This window comes from Salvelinus namaycush, chromosome 41 (assembly GCF_016432855.1).
Source record: "Salvelinus namaycush isolate Seneca chromosome 41, SaNama_1.0, whole genome shotgun sequence".
NCBI lineage: Eukaryota > Metazoa > Chordata > Actinopteri > Salmoniformes > Salmonidae > Salvelinus > Salvelinus namaycush.
This window is the reverse complement of record NC_052347.1, coordinates 4,341,292-4,361,902: the sequence shown is the minus strand read 5'-3', so window position 1 is coordinate 4,361,902 and position 20,611 is coordinate 4,341,292. Positions and strand designations below refer to the sequence as shown.

The 20,611-nt window shown below is 41.3% G+C and overlaps 1 pseudogene; it reads right to left on the bottom strand.

The window, feature by feature from the left end:
* Positions 1–257: 257 nt before the first annotated feature.
* LOC120033953 overlaps positions 258–20,611 on the bottom strand; it is a 33,903-nt pseudogene continuing 13,549 nt past the window's right edge.

The window sequence follows — 20,611 nt, the reverse complement described above, 5'->3', positions numbered from 1 at the left end:
ACCGAGCTCAACCTTACCACTACTCTGAAACAATTTCATCATGTTTAATTGAATTGGCACACATGAAATCGTTCATGAAACTAAAGCAGACGTTTAAAAAATATATATATAATTCTTGCGATTATGAAGACAAAGTAATTGAACAAAGGATTTCAGATTTATAATTTTTATTGCTGTTGCCTTCCAGATATGCACTGGATGTTTAGTGAGTCAGATAATCAGTTGTTGTATTTCCCTCAGTACACTCATGGACTGCATCAGCGGCGTGCATATGAAGAAGCTGAGGATTGGGTGGAGGAGACCACTTTCCCATCCACCACCTCTTCTACCACTGTGATGACCTTCCTGGTGCTGGTGGAGGAGGAGTCACTGTGGACCAAACAGAAAACACCAATGAGCACAAAATCGACAGTACCAAACACAATATGGCAAGGTCTTGACCTTGCAAGGTTTTGACATGATTCTATTGGTAGTGTACAAACTGGTGGGGCCACTGTTTTGCTTTTAAGAAAGTAAGTGAGTCCAGCCTAGAACCTGCTCAAAGTTTAGAATCAAAACACCCTTGATAGCTTAAAAATCGAATTTGATGGACTAATAAAATAGGCTTGTTTGGCTCACCTACTTGTCATCTCTCCGTCCAGCAGTCTCCTGTACTCAGCGATTTCCATCTCCAGCCTGGTCTTAATGTCCAGCAGCATTTTACCAACTGTTCCTCCAAGCTGGTCACCTGCTTCTGATAACTCGACAGCTGCATGGAGAAACGGTTCTTTGTCTCTGCGAGGGTATTTTCCATGGATGATTTCTATTGAAGAGAAATGAAGAGCAAAACTAACCATCAGGAAGCAGTTGAACAAATTAATTGATCGGTGGCAGACATTGGAACAAAATAAATATTTTTAAATAATTTTTTAACAGTCTAGCCATGCTCATTTGTAATTGAAGTTCGATTTCAAGACTCTGCACTGTGCATTTGACTTCTGAAATTTCAGATCTGGACAATTGGATAACTTCTGTGCTAATTGCGACCTCCTTGTTCAGCGCCTCGGTCTGTGGACAACACCATCCAAAATAGTGTTTTTACATGAACAATTCAATTGATGGGACATTTTGGATATTGTGAACCTAAATTATGGAATCATATTTATAATGAGAAACAATATTACCTTGGTGTGGAACCAGCCCTCCAGATCTCTGTTATTCTTGGCAGCGACAGCCTGAGGTCTTCTGAGGTCTTCCTGTGGTGCAGCGTCAACCTCCACATGGACCTGGCCGCTCATCTGGGCACGCATGGACAACAGCTCCTGAAGAAGGACAATGAAACGGGTTTAGGTCTCTAGGTCATCATCATGGTTCAGAAAGTGGTTCTAGATTTAAATACATAGATTATGATGTATTACTTGCTCACTAAAATGTTATACAGTAATGCCTGGCTGGATCTGTTATTTTAAGAGCTGACACTATAGATAGAGGAGCGACCCAAAAGAGGAGTGACCGAGGGATGTGTGTGCTTTGGGAACCTTTAACAGAATGTGACTGGAAGAAACGGGTGTTGTATGTGGAGGATGAGGGCTGCAGTAGATATCTCAGATAGGGTGAGTGAGGCCTAAGAGGGTTTTTATAAATAAGCATCAACCAGTGTGTCTTGCGATGGATATACAGAGATGACCAGTTTACAGAGAAGTATGGAGTGCAGTGATGTGTCCTATAAGGAGCATTGGTGGCAAATCTGATGGCCGAATGGTAAAGAACATCTAGCTGCTCGAGAGCACCCTTACCTGCCGATCTATAAATTATGTCTCCGTAATTTAGCATAGGTAGGATGGTCATCTGAATCAGGGTTAGTTTGGCAGCTGGTGTGAAAGATGAGTGCATACGATAGAGGAAAACAAGTCTAGATTTAACTTTAGCCTGCAGCTTTGATATGTGCTGAGAGAAGGACAGTGCACCGTCTAGCCATACTCACAAGTACTTGTATGAGGTGACTACCTCAAGCTCTAAACCCTCAGAGGTAGTAATAACACCGGTGGGAAGAGGGGCATTCTTCTTACCAAACCACATTAACCTTTGTTTTGGAGGTGTTCAGAACAAGGTTAAGGGTAGAGAAAGCTTGTTGGACACTAAGAAAGCTTTGTTGTAGAGCATTTAACACAAAATCCTGGGAGCGGCCAGCTGAGTATAAGACTGTATCATCTGCATATAAATGGATGAGAGAAGCTCACTGCCTGAGCTATGTTGTTGATGTAAATTGAAAAGAGTGTGGGGCCTAGGATCGAGCCTTGGGGTACTCCCTTGGTGACAGGCAGTGGTCAAGATGTTCAATCAATGATATTTACAGTGGTCGAAAAAGTACCCAATCATCATACTTGAGTAAAAGTAAAGATACCTTAATAGAAAATGGCTCAAGTAAAAGTGAGTCACCCAGTAAAATACTACTTGAATAAAAGTCTAAAAGTATTTGGTTTTAAATACACTTAAGTATCAAAAGTAAATCTAATTGCAAAAATATACTTAAGTATCAAAAGGAAAAGTATAAATAATTTTAAATTCCTTATATTAAGCAAACCAGATGTCACAATTTTCCTGTTGTTTTTTACGGTTAGCCAGGGACACACTCAGACATAATTTACAAACAAACCATTTGTGTTTAGTGAGTCCACCAAATCAGAGGCAGTAGGGATGACCAGGCATGTTCTATTGATAAGTGTGGGAATTTGGCAATTTTCCTGTCCTGCTAAGTACTTTTGGGTGTCAGGGAAAATGTATGGAGTAAAAAGTACATGATTTTCTTTAGGAATGTAGTGGAGTGACAGTAAAAGTTAATAAAAATATAAGTATTAAAGTGAAGTACTGATACTCCCAAAACTACTTAAGTGGTACTGAAGTGGAAAATTTTACTTAAGTATTTTTACACAACTGGATATTTACCAAATATCATGTTGAAGAAAGACTGAAAATTCAAGATTGTAGTAGAGAAATAGATTGATACATCAAACTTAAACAACAACTATGATAACAAAGGATTTCTACACAGTTTTTATCCTGGCCATGAGCATGGTAAAGTGCTGGCCACAGGGAAGCCTTTCAAACTGAGAATGTAGAGAGTGGGAGGGATCACCAATTACAGTGAGAGATTTCCTTGTAACTGAAATACGGAATGTCACCAAGGTTGCCAATTTTGCATACTAGACTTATCAAGTTAGAATGCTCTTGACCAATCTACTGTAACCCTCTCCAAAATATAGTTGCTGTCGGTTGACCTCCAAACAATCAACAATTTCTTATGGACATTGTAAAATGAGAGGTTTCTATTAACATCAATCCCTATGCTAGTATTATGAATATTTTAATGTGGTCATGTCAGTGCTGTTTTTGCAGACAGAAAATGTATCCCTTCATTGAAAAGAGATTTCACAGAAATTAATTTTGGGTTTATGGCGTAATTCACAAAATATTATAATTCAAAAGTTTGGGGTCACTTAGAAATGTCCTTGTTTTTGAAAGAAAAGCAAATGTTTTGTCCATTAAAATAACATCAAATTGATCAGAAATACATTGTAGACATTGTTAATGTTGTAAATGACTATTGTAGCTGGAAACGGCAAATATTTCATGGAATATCTACATGAGCGTACAGAGGCCCATTATCAGCAACCATCACTCCTGTGTTCCAATGGCACGTTGTGTTAGCTAATCCAAGTTTATCATTTTAAAACCTGTTGAGGACAGAGGGCGCTGTTTTCACTTTGGGGGAAAATCGTGCCCAATTTAAACGGCCTCGTACTCAATTCTTGCTCGTACAATATGCATATTATTATTACTATTGGATAGAAAACACTCTCTAGTTTCTAAAACCATTTGAATTATATCTGTGAGTAAAACAGAACTCCTTTTGCAGCAAACTTCCTGACGGGAAGTGGAAAATCTGAAATCGATGCACTGTTCTAGGGCCTGCCTATTAAAGTCCTTGATATTTATTAGTTTAGATGCAATTCATACGTCTTCCACTAGATGTCGACAAGCAGTGAGAGAAGAAATTGAGTGTGTAACTTGATCTGGGGTCGAATAATAGCTCTTGGCATGACGTGTCACCAGTTTCCTGTTTTCTGGAGAGCGCGAGAAGGGACCTGGATTTGCCTTCTGATAAGCTGTCGTTATGGACGACTAATATCTCCGGCTTTGATTTTATTTGATACATGTGACAATATCATCGTAAAGTATGTTTTTTCAATATAGTTTAATCAGATTATTGAAATTCTTTCGGGAGTTTTGCCGTGTTCCGTTCTCTGAGTTTGTTGACGATGGAGAGATTCGCGCCACTTGGCAAGTGTGCTTGCTAAATCGAGAGGGAAAAAGGCCGTTCTAAAACCAAACAACGATTGTTCTGGACAAAGGACCCCTTGTACAACATTCTGATGGAAGATCAGCAAAAGTAGGACCCATTTTATGATGTTATTTCATATATCTGTCGTACATGTGAACTAGTAGTTTGCGGCCAGGTTTTGGGCACGCTCTCGCCATAACGTAAACTGCATATCGTAATGAAGTTATTTTTAGAATTCTAACACGGCGATTGCATTAAGAACTAGTTTATCTATCATTTCCTATACAACATGTATTTTTTAGTTATGTTTATGAATAGTTATTTGGTCAGAATATGTGTGTCAGAAAAAGTGTCAGAAAAATATCCGGACGTTGTGGGAAAAAGATGCTACGTTAGCACAATGTATAACCACTGATTTCAGCTCTAAATATGCACATTTTCGAACAAAACACAAGTGTATGTATAACCTGATGTTATAGGACTGTCATCTGATGAAGCTTATCAAGGTTAGTCAAAAATTATATATCTTTTGCTGGTTTATTCGCTATCGCTAACGTGCCTATTGCTATCGCTAACGTGCCTTGATGAATGAATGCGGTAGTGTGGTAGGCTATTGTAGTAAGCTAATATAATGCTATATTGTGTTTTTGCTGTAAAACACTTAAAAAATTGGAAATATTGGCTGGATTCACAAGATGTTTGTCTTTAATTTGCTGTACACCATCGATTTTTCAGAAATGTTTTATGATGAGTATTTAGGTATTTGACGTTGGTGTCTGTAATTACTCTGGCTGCTTCGGTCCTATTTGTGACGGTAGCTGCAATGTAAAACTGATTTATACCTCAAATATGCACATTTTTCGAACAAAACATAGATTTATTGTATAACATGTTATAAGACTGTCATCTGATGAAGTTGTTTCTTGGTTAGTTTGGTTGGTTCTTGGTTAGTTAGGTTGGCTTTGTGCATGCTACCTGTGCTGTGAAAAATGTCTGTCCTTTTTTGTATTTGGTGGTGAGCTAACATAAATATATGTGGTGTTTTCGCTGTAAAACATTTTAAAAATCGGACATGTTGACTGGATTCACAAGATGTGTATCTTTCATTTGCTGTATTGGACTTGTTAATGTGTGAAAGTTAAATATTTCTAAAAAATATCTTTTGAATTTCGCTCTCTGCCTTTTCAGTGGAATGTGGGAGGAGTTCCGCTAGCGGAACGCCAGAGCCAGACAGGTTAAAAGGCTATATGAAATTGATCATTAGAAAACCCTTTTGCAATTATGTTAGCACAGCTTAAAACTGTTGAGCTGAATAGAAGCAACAAAACTGGCCTTCTTCAGACTAGTTGAATATCTTGAGCATCAGCATTTGTGGTTTCGATTACAGGCTCAAAATGGCCAGAAACAAAGAACTTTCTTCTGAAAGTCATCAGTATATTATTGTCATGCTATTCCATGCGAGAAATTGCCAAGAAACTGAAGATCTCGTACAAAGCTGTGTACTACTCCCTTCACAGAACAGCGCAAACTGGCTCTACCCAGAATAGAAAGAGGAGTGGGAGGCCCCAGTGCCCCAACTGAGCAAGAGGACAAGTACATTAGAGTGTCTAGTTTGAAAAACAGACATCTCACAAGTCCTCAACTGGCAGCTTAATTAAATAGTACCCGCAAAACATCAGTCTCAACGTCAACAGTGAAGAGGCGACTCAGGGATGCTGGCCTTCTAGGCAGAGTTGCAAAGAAGAAGCCATATCTCAGACTGGCCAATAAAAAGAAAAGATTAAGATGGGCAAAAGAACACTAGACAGAGGAAGATTGGAAAAAAAAGTGTAATGGACAGACAAACCTAAGTTTGAGGAGTTCGGATATGTCTGTTGCCCAAAATAAATACACGCACAAGACGACCAGTTTTTTTTAGCCTTCAGCCGTACTCTTATCCTACTCCTCCTCTGTTCCTCTGGTGATGTAGAGGTTAACCCAGGCCCTGCAGCCCCCAGCATCACTCCCATTCACCAGGCGCTCTCATTTGTTGACTTCTGTAACCGTAAAAGCATTGGTTTCATGCATGTTAACATTAGAAGCCTCCTCCCTAAGTTTGTTTTATTCACTGCTTTAGCACACTCTGCCAACCCGGATGTCGTGACCAACCTGCCCTCTAAATACACCTCTGCTGTCTTCAACCAGGATCTCAGCGATCACTGCCTGCGTGCGTAATGGGTCCGCCGTCAAATGACCACCCCTCATCATTGTCAAACGCTCTCTAAAACACTTCAGCGAGCAGGCCTTTCTAATCGACCTGGCTCGGGTATCCTGGAAAGATATAATGACCTCATCCCGTCAGTAGAGGATGCCTGGTTGCTCTTCAAAAGTGCGTTCTTCTCCATCTTAAATAAGTATGCCCCATTCAGAAAATGTAGAACTAAGAACAGATATAGCCCTTGGTTCACCCCAGACTTGACTGCCCTTGACAAGCACAAAAACATCCTGTGGCGTTCTGCATTAGCATTTAATAGCCCCCGTGATATGCAACTTTTCCGGGAAGTCAGGAACCAATATACTCAGTCAGTTAGGAAAGCAAAGGCTAGCTTTTTCAAATAGAAATTTGCTTCCTGTAGCACTAATTCCCATACATTTTGGGACACTGTAAAGTCCATGGAAAATATGAGCACCTCCTCCCAGCTGCCCACTGCACTGAGGATAGGAAACACTGTCACCACTGATGAATCTACGATAATCGATCATTTCAATAAGCATTTTTCCACGGCTGGCCATGCTTTCCACCTGGCTACCCCAACCCCAGCCAACATCTCAGCAACCCCCTGCAGCAACTTGCCGCCGCCAACTTGCCGTTCTGATCATGGGTGCACCTCAGCCACGCTCAAGGTCCTATACGATATCATAACCAACATCGATAACAGTCTCTATGGGGGTGCCACAGGGTTCAATTCTCGGGCCGACTCTTTTCTCTGTATATATCAATGATGTCGCTCTTGCTGCTGGTGATTCTCTGATCCACCTCTACGCAGACAACATCATTCTATATACATCTGGCCCTTCTTTGGACACTGTGCTAACAAACTTCCAAACAAGCTTCACCGCCATACAACACTCCTTCCGTGGCATCCACCTGCTTTTAAATGCTAGTAAAACTAAGTGCATGCTCTTCAACGATTGCTGCCCGCACGACTAGCATCACTACTCTGGACGGTTCTGACCTAGAATATGTGGATAACTACAAATACCTAGGTGTCTGGCTAGACTGTAAACTCTCCTTCCAGACACACATTAAGCATCTCCAATTCAAAATTAAATCTATTTCACAACAGTGCCTCCTTCACTCATGCTGCCAAACATAGTCAGTTTTACGAGGGTATCTTACCGATCCTTGACTTTGGCGATGTCATTTACAAAATAGCCTCCAACACTCTACTCAGCAAACTGGATGTAGTCTATCACAGTGCCATCCGTTTTGTCACCAAACCCCCATATACTACCCACCACTGCGACCTGTATGCTCTTGTTGGCTGGCCCTCACTATCCCCATATTATTACTTACCAGAGGTGGGACCAAGTCATTGTTTTACAAGTCACAAGTAAGTCTCAAGTCTTAGCACTCAAGTCCCAAGTTAAGACAGGCAAGCCCGAGTCAAGTCTCAAGTCAAGACCGTCAAGTATCAAGTCAAGTCTCAAGTCCTAAACTTTGAGTTTCGAGTCCTAAACAAGTCATAATGTGCTCTTCACCAAATGTTATGCCTTTTCATATTCTTAACAATGGTAATAGTTAGTATATTACATTTACGCAAATCATGAATGCTTTAAAAAATATCTCTATATATTTATTACTTTCCAAATAAACATTATATTTCCATGGAAATACATGGGTAGCCATGAGAAAGATCCCCCCCCCCCTAATAGTGATCGACTATCAATGATCGCCATGGGGCGCAATCGGGCGATGTAGGCTTGTACACAATCGCCCCACCTTAACACACACGCACACACTCTCTCTGTGTGGTTACAGTAGGCTAACGTATGGTTTTAGGAACAGCAGTAACATCAGGCAGGATTTAGGCTACCAACTGACTAGCCAGTTGTAGCTCAATCTTGGGTGCAATGATCACGTTCCCGCACTGGCTGACTGTGTGGAGGCTCATTGATTTAACGTTACGTTAGTCTACATGCTACACTAGTAAAGTTATAAATTATATAGCTGTCGGCTATATTATCCACGACTTACCGTTCGTTGTGCAGCTTCAAATGTCAAACAAAGTTGGAAATTGTTGCGCCTCCGTCTGTAATTTTCTTCCCGCATGTTTCGCAAGTTGTGATCCATTTTTTTGTTGATACAGCGTCGTCTTTATATCAGAAAATAATAATTTGGGGTATCATCTTTCCAAGGGTTCCATCTGAATTTACCCGCCGACGTTCCTCTGCACTTCCATGCACAACTTTTTCTCAGCTGGCACAATTTGATTGGCTGCTGTCCGATTCAAACTGTAATCCCTTAAATGAAGAGTTGATGCGCTGCACACTTTTTTTAATAGCATAATTTTTAATATTTGGGCTTGGGGAGGGTATCAAGTCAGGTCGAGTCAAAAGGCTCAAGTCCAAGTCAAGTCACGAGTTATTGGTGTTAAAGTCAAAGTCGAGTTGCAAGTCATCATATTTGTGACTCGAGTCTGACTTGGGTCCAAGTCATGTGACTCGAGTCCACACCTCTGTTACTTACCCTCTTGCTCTTTTGCACCCCAGTTTCTGTACTTGTATATCATCTGCACATATATCACTCCAGTATTAATGCTAAATTGTGATTATTTTCACCTCTAGGGCCTATTTATTCCCTACTACCTCCCTACTCTTCTACATTTGCACAAGCTGTACATAGATATTTCAATTTTTATTTTCTATTGTGTTATTGACTGTACGTTTGTTTATGTGTAACTCTATGTTGTTGTTTTTGTCACACTGCTTTGCTTTATCTTGGCCAGGTCACAGTTGTAAATGAGAACTTGTTCTCAACTGGCCTACCTAGTTAAATAAAGGTGAAATATATATATTTTTAAATAAAAATATATATTACTTATTAATCACTACTTTATAGGAAACAGTTTTGATGTAAAAAAAATAAATAAAAGCGCAAGAGACAAAAATGTTGTTTCATCACCTCGGAACACTTTTATTTCTTAATCGCTCTGAACAAGGTTGACAGCAGGCATCAGATGACTTGTGTTCTGTTCTGTGTGGCTCCCAATTCAAGATTTATCTTCATACACGGCCTCTTGCTGTTGGTGCTGACCACCTCGCCGTCAACAATCTCCTGCACATAGGTCACCACCTTCTGCAAAAAGGTATTAGTGGTGGTGGCGGCGGTTGATGGACTGTAGAGGCAGAGACAATATTGTTAGAAAGGCCTACTTTTGCCTAATTATTTTTGGCACACACATTTCAAGACCTTCAATGTTTTTCAATGATTTATGTAAAGATCCAGGCTCAACTGGAAAACTATCCAGCAGCCTCCTGTACTCAGCGATCTCCATCTCCAGCCTGGTGTTGATGTCCAGTAGCATTCTATACTGTTGGCCCTGGCGGTCCAGGTCAGCACGAAAATGACCCAGCTGGTCCTCCAGGCTGGTCACCTGCCTCTTAGCCGGCCATCATATTGGCGTAGCGGCTCTGTGTGTCAGTGTAACAGTTTAGCTTCCGTCCCTCTCCTCGCCCCAACCTGGGCTCGAACCAGGGACCCTCTGCACACATTGACAACAGCCATCGTTACCCATCGCTCCACAAAAGCCACGGCCCTTGCAAAACAAGGGGAACAACTACTTCAAAGTTTCAGAGCGAGTGACGTCACCGATTGAAACGCTATTAGCGTGCATCCCGCAAACTAGTTAGCCATTTCACATCGGTTACATCAGCCAGGGTGCCTTCCAGGGATGCTTTCTGACAGGAATAAGGAAGGAAAAAGAAAGAAAGAGAGACTTTTATAGATGACAATGTAAGTGCAGAGGTATACAACTTTGTATTTTTTGTTTATCTCACCATGCTGAGTTGGGATTGGAGTTTGATTTCCAGACTTTACTGTGTGCGCTTAACTTCAGTGATTTCAGATTGGGATGATTGGAGGGTCTCTGTGCTGTCTGCCTGCCATGACATTGTTGATTTCTTCTGACTGTGAATGAAAGACAGCATACCGTTGGGGGTCATTACTGATTACATTCACTGAAGACTATAACTGGAAAACATAAACATGTCATTGGCCAAAAAGAAAGGATGTAGTATTACCTTGGCATTGAACAAGCCCTCCAGATCTTCACGGTTCTTGTTAGCGACTGCCTCGTAGTGGTCGCGGATTTCAGCCATGACTTTGGTGAGGTCTTCCTGTGGTGAAGCTTTCACCTCCACGTTGATCTGGCCGCTCATCTGATTATGCATGGCCAAGAGGTCCTGGGAACAAAGCATTAACATATATCTGGTCAATATTCAATCCTGTGCCTCATCATTACAAAGTAGAGTAATGTTCAATCATAACACTGTTCACCCCATAGCCTCTGCTTGAGGTCTTTAGCAAACCCACCTCCTCGTGGTTCATCTTGATGTGGGTCAACTCCTCTCTAAGTCCTTCAATCTGCATCTCTAGGTCAGATCTGGCCAAGGTCAGCTCGTCCAGCACCCTCGTCAACCCATTGATGTCGGCCTCCACAGTCTGTGTCACGTATGCTCTCTCTCCGGTGCTCTAGGTCGCCATGTTCCCACGTCTCAGCTGGACTGACAGGTTCCCCGCGCCTCAGCAGAGGTGACCGGTCCGCTCCTGATCCCCGGGATCGTCATTTTGGTCGGCGTCCTGCGACTGGGGCCGCTTGTCTGGGATGGGGTACTGTCACGTATGCTCCCTCTCCGGCCTCTAGGTCACCAGGCTGCTCGTTATGGCGCACACCTGTCACCATCGTTACACGCACCTGCGCATCATCAGACTCACCTGGACTCCATCACCTCATTGATTACCTGCCCTGTATATGTCACTCCCTTAGTTCCGTCCCCAGGTGTCATTGTTTCTGTTTCAGTTTCCTGTCTGTGCGTTGTTCGTGTTTCTTGTTTTGTTCATTTGTTTATTAAATTATGCACTCCCTGAACTTGCTTCCCGACTCCTACTGCATATGTTAGTCTGCCTCATAGCCAGCTCATTCTCATACCTTTGTAACATCAATGCATCAACAAGGTTCTTAGTTCAAACTTTTTTCATGTCAGCTATTTTATCTTACTGATCATTTATGCAAACAAAGAGGTTATTTTTCTGCCATATTTTTGTCTAAATTAGTGATTGATTTTAGCAACATTGTAAAAAATATATATAGATACTGTATATATATATACAGTTGAAGTTGGAAGTTTAGGTACAGCTTAGCTAAATACATTTATACTCAGTTTTTCACAATTCCTGACATTTAATCCAAGTAAAAAATCCCTGTTTTAGGTCAGTTAGGAACACCACTTTATTTTAAGAATGTGAAATGTCAGAATAATAGTAGAGAGAATGATTTATTTCAGCTTTTTTTTCTTTCATCACATTCCCAGTGGGTCAGAAGTTTACATACACTCAATTAGTATTTGGTAGCATTGCCTTTCAATTGTTTAACTTGGGTCAAACGTTTCTGGTAGCCTTTCACAAGCTTCCCACAAAAAGCTGGGTGAATTTTGGCCCATTCCTCCTGACAGAGCTGTGGTAACTGAGTCAGGTTTGTAGGCTTCCTTGCTCGCACATGCTTTTTCAGTTCTGCCCACAAATTTTCTATAGGATTGAGGTCAGGAATTTGTGATGGCCACTCAAATACCTTGACTTCGTTGTCCTTAAGCCATTTTGCCACAACTTTGGAAGTATGCTTGGGGTCATTGTCCATTTGGAAGACCCATTTGCGACCAAGCTTTAACTTCCTGACTGATGTCTTGAGATATTGCTTCAATTTATCCACATCATTTCCCCTCCTCATGATGCCATCTATTTTGTGAAGTGCACCAGTCCCTCCTGCAGCAAAGCACCCCCACAACATGATGCTACCACACCCCGTGCTTCACGGTTGGGATGGTGTTCTTCGGCATGCAGCCTCCCCCTTTTTCCTCCAAACATAACGATGGTCGTTATGACCAAACAGTTCTATTTTTGTTTCATCAGACCAGAGGACATTTCTCCAAAAAGTACGATCTTTGTCCCCATGTGCAGTTGCAAACCGTAGTCTGGCTTTTTTATGCCAGTTTTGGAGCAGTGGCTTCTTCCTTGCTGAGCGGCCTTTCAGGTTATGTCGATATAGGACTCGTTTTACTGTGGATATAGATACTTTTGTACCTGTTTCCTCCAGCATCATAACAAGGTTCTTTGCTGTTGTTCTAGGATTTATTTGCACTTTTCGCACCAAAGTACGTTCATTCCTAGGAGACAGAACATGTCTCCTTCTTGTGCAGTATGACGGCTGCGTGGTCCCATGATGTTTATACTTGCGTACTATTGTTTGTACAGATGGTCGTGGTACCTTCTGGCGTTTGGAAATTGCTCCCAAGGATGAACCAGACTTTTGGAGGTCTTTTTTTCTGAGGTCTTAGCTGATTTCTTTTGATTTTCCCATGATGTCAAGCAAAGAGGCACTGAGTTTGAAGGTAGGCATTGAAATACATCCACAGGTACACCTCCAATTGACTCAAATGATGTCAATTAGCCTATCAAAAGCTTCTAAAGCCATGACATCATTTTCTGGAATTTTCCAAGCTGTTTAAAGGCACAGTCAACTTAGTGTATGTAATCTTCTGACCCAGTGGAATTGTGATACAGTGAATTATAAGTGAAATAATCTGTCTGTAAACAATTGTTGGAAAAAGTACTTGTGTCATGCACAAAGTAGATGTCCTAACTGACTTGCCAAAACTATAGTTTTTTTACAAGAAATTTGCGGAGTGGTTGAAAAACAAGTTTTAATGACTCCAACCTAAGGCAAATCAAATCAAATTTTATTGGTCACATACACATGGTTAGCAGATGTTAATGCGCGTGTAGCGAAATGCTTGTGCTTCTAGTTCCGACCATGCAGTAATATCTAACAAGTAATCTAACAATTTCACAACAACTACCTTTTACACAGAAGTGTAAAGGATTGAATAAGAATATGTACATATAAATATATGGAGGAGCAATGGCCGAACAGCATAGTCAAGATGCAGTAGATGGTATAGAGTACAGTATATACATATGAGATGAGTAATGTAGGGTATCTAAACATTAAATAAAGTGACATTGTTTAAAGTGACTAGCGATACATTTATTACATCAAATGTTTAATTATTAAAGTGGCTAGAGATTTGAGTCAGTATGTTGGCAGCAGCCACTCAATGATAGTGATGGCTGTTTAACAGTCTGATGGCCTTGAGAGAGAAGCTGTTTTTCAGTCTCTCGGTCCCAGCTTTGATGCACCTGTACTGACCTCGCCTTCTGGATGATAGCAGGGTGAACAGGCAGAGGCTCGGGTGGTTGTTGTCCTTGATGATCTTTTTGGCCGTCCTGTGACATCGGGTGGTGTAGGTGTCCCGGAGAGCAGGTAGTTTGCCCCCGGTGATGCGTTGTGCAGACCTCACTACCCTATGGGGAGCCTTACGGTTGTGGGTGGAGCAGTTGCTGTACCAGATGGTGAAACAGCCCGACAGGATGCTCTCGATTGTGCATCTGTAAAATAGTGTTTTTGGTGACAAGTCAAATTTCTTCAGCCTCCTGAGGTTGAAGAGGCGCTGTTGCGCCTTCTTCACCACGCTGTCTGTGTGGGTGGACCATTTCAGTTTGTCCGTGATGTGTACGCCGAGGAACTTAAAACTTTCCACCTTCTCCACTACTGTCCCATCGATGTGGCTAGGGGTGTGCTACCTCTGTTGTTTCCTGAAGTCCACTATAATCTCCTTTGTTTTGTTGACGTTGAGTGTGAGGTTATTTTCCTGACACCACACTCCGAGGGCCCTCACCTCCTCCCTGTAGGCCGTCTCGTCGTTGTTGGTAATCAAGCCTACCACTGTAGTGTCATGGTGTATGTAAACGTCCGACTTCAACTGTATATTTTTCTTTCAGACTCCTCCCAGGGGTATACAAACATAGAAGACCCAATAAATCAAGGGGAAGAGGAGGAAGAGGACGCTGATGACATACAAGAGTAAAACATCTACGCCTGTTGATACATTCAATGGTGTTAATGTCAAGGATGCTAAGGTCAATTATGTTGCTGATGAATGGTTGCGCTATGATGAGGATGATGTGTTGATGTATGATGCGACTCAACAGCTTGATACAATCAATTCCGAGGTAGAACCAATAGTCATTGAAGATAGCATCAATGAGGACACTGATCCTGAAATAGAACTTCAAGATAGGTTTCTCACAGCCTTTTACAGGGCTCTAAAAGCCAGAGAGGTTCAGCTACACACACACGTATGGTTGCTTTACTAAGACGTCAGTACAGTCAAGATCTATCCTTCTGGCATAAAATAATGCCACGCTTGTTAAGCATCGATCTGATTAAAAAACGGCCAAACAAACGATAAAAAAACGTATGTAACATGGATACTTCTAGAATACCACCAGAACTGATCTCCTTAATTAACCAAATTAACAAGAGAAGTCCAACCCCCCCCCCCCCCCCACAACAGCCCTCACCTCCTATAACCCTTACACATGAACACCCATTATCACAGGTTCCCCTTGAACTCATATCCTTAATTAACCAAATGAATGAGAGCACACCGCCTTCAGCAGACACACACACACACACACACACACACACACACACACACACACACACACACACACACACACACACACACACACACACACACACACACACACCTCTTATAACTCCTATACCTGATGACAATGAGCAACCACATGATGCTTTTGATGAATTGAAAAATGGTGTAATAAATCAGAGGGGGGATGGTATTGATAGAAGTGTCTGTGTTCTGTACCGCAATAAATTTAACAATACAGAGATTTGTCCGTTTTTTTATTTCACATGTATGAATCAAAGCCATGATTATGCAGTTTTTTATGTGATGATTTCGGATACTCTGGGAGAACTTTTAAAAAGGGCTACACATTTTGCCGAACCTCGGGATGTCTTACAGCTTGAAATATGTGGCGATAGTATGCAAAACACAGTATCTCTTGTTTTACCCAAAAGTGAAGCAGATCTTGAACAATTTATAGCCCTGCTGGAACATCTTGTTCAATCTAATTTATCCATCATAGCTGATAGGACCTTAGAACTTGTTGTACAAATAGTCCGCCAACCCCTAGGCGGAGGGGGTCAGAGAAGGAAACTTGATAGTCTCATGCATTCAGAAATCATCAAAAATAAGCAGACCTCTTAAACGTTTACAATCCTAGCAATCAGTTATGCTTTGCAATAGGCCTGTCACATTTACTCAACCTTGAATGTACTGATCTAGAAGCTTTACAAAAGGTTAGTGAGCTCCAAACGGCTGTAGGTCTAGGTATACAGGAGGCCTTGGCTTTCTCTGACATTGTCAAATTTGAAAATTTGCTGAACATCAAGATTGTGGTGTTGTACCATAGTAGAGCTAATTCAGCTCTATTGATATTCCAGAACAACCCTCAACCTCATCCTCATATTCTGTACTTTTCTGTGCAAAACAACCATTTTTATGGTATTACCAACATCAGAGCTTTCTTACGAGCACAATATGTGTGTCCATCCTGTCATTCAGGCTACAGCCGGCAGGGGTGGGGGTACTCTTGTCGTTATAACTGTTCAGTGTGTCAGGACGAAAAAATGTCCGATGCAGCCCTTACACCTAACACCATGTGAGGATTGTCATCGTACATGTCGTTCCACCTACTGCTACGAAAAACACCAACATTTTTTATTTTTTATATTTTATTTTTGCATTTTCCAATTAACAACATTCAAGACAAACGTGAAAAGATATTAGACAACAATAGGAAAGTGACAATAACAGATGAGCATAACAAAGAAAGAAAAAATAAAACAAATTATAATTATATATACAGACATACAATTTAAAAAAAATTATAATGAGACATTGGATCATATGGTCACCTGCCGTAGGCTACATATTATACGTTACGTGTGAAACATTATATAAGGATAATATAGAGATTCATTCAATGTGATGTGGGGGGAGATTCTCCATATAGTCAATAAAAGGTTGCCAAATACTGTAAAATGTATTTGACTTATTCCTCAAGCGGTAAGTAATTTTCTCCAGTGGGATACAACTATTAACTTCTGATAGCCACATTGCAACTGGCAGGGGGGAATCCAATTTCCATTTCAAGGCGATACATTTCTTGGCAATCGCTAGCAATATTTCTGTTAGCTTTATAGTATGGCTTTGCCTAAGATTGGTGTTAGTAAAGTTGCCCAGTAGACAGACCTCCGGGTCTAAAGGGAATGCAACCCCATGAATTGAGGATATGGTATCGCATACCCCCTGCCAGAAACTGTGTAGTTTTGAACACTGCCAAGTGGAATGGAGGAATGTTCCTTCATCTGAGCCACATCTAAAACATAGGGAGGAGATATCAGGGTTGAACTTGTGCAGTCTAGCTGGGGTGATATAGAGCTGATGGAGGAAATTAAACTGGATCAGTCTGTATCTGGAGTTCAATGTGGATGTAACACCATCCCTGCATAGGTCACTCCATAGACCCTCATCAAGATCAATACCCAGATCTTTTTCCCATCTAAGTCGGGGTTTATCTAGCCCAGGCAGTGTTAGTCCTGACATAAGAGCATCGTAAACACGGGAAATGGTCTTGAACAGTGGTTGGTCTGCGTGGCAGAGTTGGTGGGTGACATCTTAGGTAGGTTCCATTGTCCCTTGAGAGACACCCTAATAAAGTTTCGTAGTTGTAGGTAGCTAAAGAAGTCCCTGTTAGGCAAGTGGTATTTCTGTTTCAGCTGATCAAAAGACATAAGAACTCCCTCCTCGTAACAATGTTCCAGAAGAGTGATCCCCTAATCAGACCATGGTCTAAAGTTACTATTCTGGAAAAACATAGGAATCAATCTATTGTTCCATAAAGGGGTTTTAGGGGAAAGGAATCCCCCTTGTCCGAACAGCTCATGCAGTTTGCACCATGCCAGGACAGAATGTATGATTAAAGGGTTGTCTGTGATGGTTTTTATAGATTTTCTGTCCCATTTGTAAAACAATTCTGCCCCAGTGTCATCATTTACCTCAAGCTTTTCAATGTTCAACCATGAGGGAGAGGGACCCTTGTCAAACCTCTGAGCCAGAAACCTAGACTGTGCTGCCCAGTAGTACATTCTAAAATTGGGGAGGTTTAAGCCCCCTTGACTGTAATCCAGGGTCAGTTTATCCAGGCCAACCCTAGGGGTTTTGCCGTGCCAGATAAACTGTCTGGTCATCTTGTCGAGAGAGGAAAAGAATGCTGCGGGAACAGGGATAGGGAGAGATTGAAATAGATATAGAAATCTGGGCAGGACATTCATTTTAATTACATTGATTCTACCCAGTAGAGTGAGAGGTAAGTCCATCCATTTACAAAAGTCACCCTCCACCTTTTGCAACAAATTGGCCAGATTGAGTTTATAGAGGTTGTTCAGGTTACCATCCACCATTATGCCCAAATATGTGAAGCCCATAGGCGACCATCTAAAAGGAAACTTGTGCTTGATGGTATGATGGTCAAAGACAGACAACGGTAAGATTTCGCTTTTATCTAAATTGACCTTATATCCAGAGAAAGAACTATAACACTGTAGTAGGATCTGCAAGTGAGAGAGGGAGTGTTCTGGGTTTGTTAGAAATAAGATAAGGTCGTCCGCAAAGTGTGATAATTTATGGGTATGGGGGCCCACCTCAAAGCCATGTATGTCAGGGCACGTTCTAATAGCCTCAGCCAACGGTTCGATGGCGAGGGCAAAGAGGTGGGGGCTAATTGGGCAACCTTGTCTGTTCCCCCTATAGAGAGGGAAAGAGGAGGAAGTAATCCCGTTGGTAGCAATCCTAGCTTTAGGAGATTTGTAGAGTGATTTTATCAAATTTACAAACCCGGTACCTAAACCAAACTTTTCCAAGACGCGAAAGAGGTATGGCCATTCAACCCTATCAAAGGCCTTTTCAGCGTCGAGGGAGACTGCGACACTAGGTATTTTGTTTTTGTTAGCAAGGTGAATTATATCAAAGAACCTTCTGAGATTATTGGAGGACAATCTATTAATTATGAAGCCAGTCTGATCTGGGTTGACCAACAGGGGAAGACATGACTCCAGTCTCTTAGATAGCATCTTGGTGACCAGTTTACAATCTGTGTTAAGGAGAGAGATTGGTCTATATGAGGCGCACTTTAGTGGATTTTTCCCTTTCTTGTGGATTACAGTAATCACTGCTTGAGAGAAAGACTCTGGAAAGCAGTTGTCTTCCCTGGCTTTTTTAAGTACCTCCATAAGGTAGGGGACCAACAGCTCCCTAAATTCTTTATAGAACTCTGGAGGGAAGCCATCCTCCCCAGGAGATTTATTAGAAGGTAAGGATTTAATGGCCTCCAACAATTCAGGAACTGAGAAGTGTTCACTCAGGCGCTCGCTGTCTTCCCCTGACAGGCATGGGAGGTTGAGAGAGGAGAGAAAGGAGTCGATCTCTGATAGATCATCGCTTGATTGGGAAGTGTAGAGGTCTTCATAGTATTTCTTAAAAGTATTATTCATTTCAGTAGGGTCGAAAGATATCTCATTAGTAAGAGTTTCTATAGCATTAATTGTCCTCTTACTTTCCTCTGCTTTCAGTTGCCATGCCAATACTTTGTGTGCTTTCTCTCCAAGCTCGTAATAACGCTGTTTTGATTTAGTGATGGCCCTCTCAGCTTGATATGTGTTCAGAATATTATATTTCAGTTTTTTATTTACCAAAAGCCTGTATAGATCTTTAGTTGGGCCTCTTTGGTAGGTTTTCTCTAGCTCTGAGATTTCAGATTCAAGGGCACTCAGTTCCGCACCGTGTTTTCTCTTCAGCCCTTTAGTATAGGAAATGATCTGTCCCCTCAGATAGGCCTTCAATGTGTCCCAAAGAATGAAACTGTCAGGAGCGGAGGGTTTGTTTGTCAAAGTGAAAATATTGATCTGCTCTTTGATGAATGCACAAAATTCCGGTTGCTTTAGGAGTGTAGAATTTAGTCTCCATCTATATGCTCCATTTACCTTGGTAGGAATGGAGATTGATAATACCAGGGGAGAATGGTCACTAAGCAATCTGGGGAGATACTCGACATCTAACACTCTATGAAACAGTTGTGTCGATATTAAAAAGTTATCTATGCGTGTGTGTGTCTTGTGTGGGTGTGAATAAAAAGAGTAGTCCCTATCCTGTGGGTGCAACTGTCTCCAGATGTCTAGTAAATTGAGATCTTTCATGAATGACATGGTGAGCTTGCTGGCTTTGGTAAGAAGTGAGGGTTTATCAGAGGACCTATCAAGAACTGTATCTAAACAAAAATTAAAATCTCCTCCAACCAGTAACCATCCTGGTGGTGCTTGAGCGACCTGAAGGAAGACATTCTGAATAAACATATGGTCATCGAAGTTAGGAGCATAGATATTCAATAGGGTCCAAGACTCTGAAAACATATGCCCCTGCACCAAAACAAACCTGCCAGAGGGATCAGAGATGGTGTTGCTGACGCAGAAGGGGATGTGTCTACTTATCGAAATTGCAGTTCCTCTTGCTTTGGAGTTAAAAGAGGACGCAAAAACTTGTCCTACCCATTCCCTCTTCAATTTCTTGTGTTCACTGGCTGTAAGATGTGTTTCTTGTAAAAACACAATGTCAGCCTTTAATTTCTTAAGGTATGTATAGACTCTCTTCCTTTTAATCGGGCTGTTAAGACCTTTTACGTTGAATGTGACATATTTTAGTGGATTAAGCATAGTAGGGTTTCAAATATGTAACTGAATGGAAATCTATCATATGTAGATAGTTAGGAAATGTTTCAACTTTGGTTTGAACACAGAAGTGACCTATGTGTCTCTTTAGGAAGGAAACAATAAACATAGAAAAAAGGGGAAAAAAATAAAGAATCCCACCCACCCCGATTGTTAGACTAAAACCACAATCCCAACAATCAAACATGAATACACTTGTAGAGATACGTTGCTGCTCGCTTTCCATCTTGCTCTTACTAGCTAAACCTTGGCGTAAACTAAAACCTGCGAGCTCTCTAAATTGAAAACAAACGTTGTGAATAGATATTTATGGCTGAATATT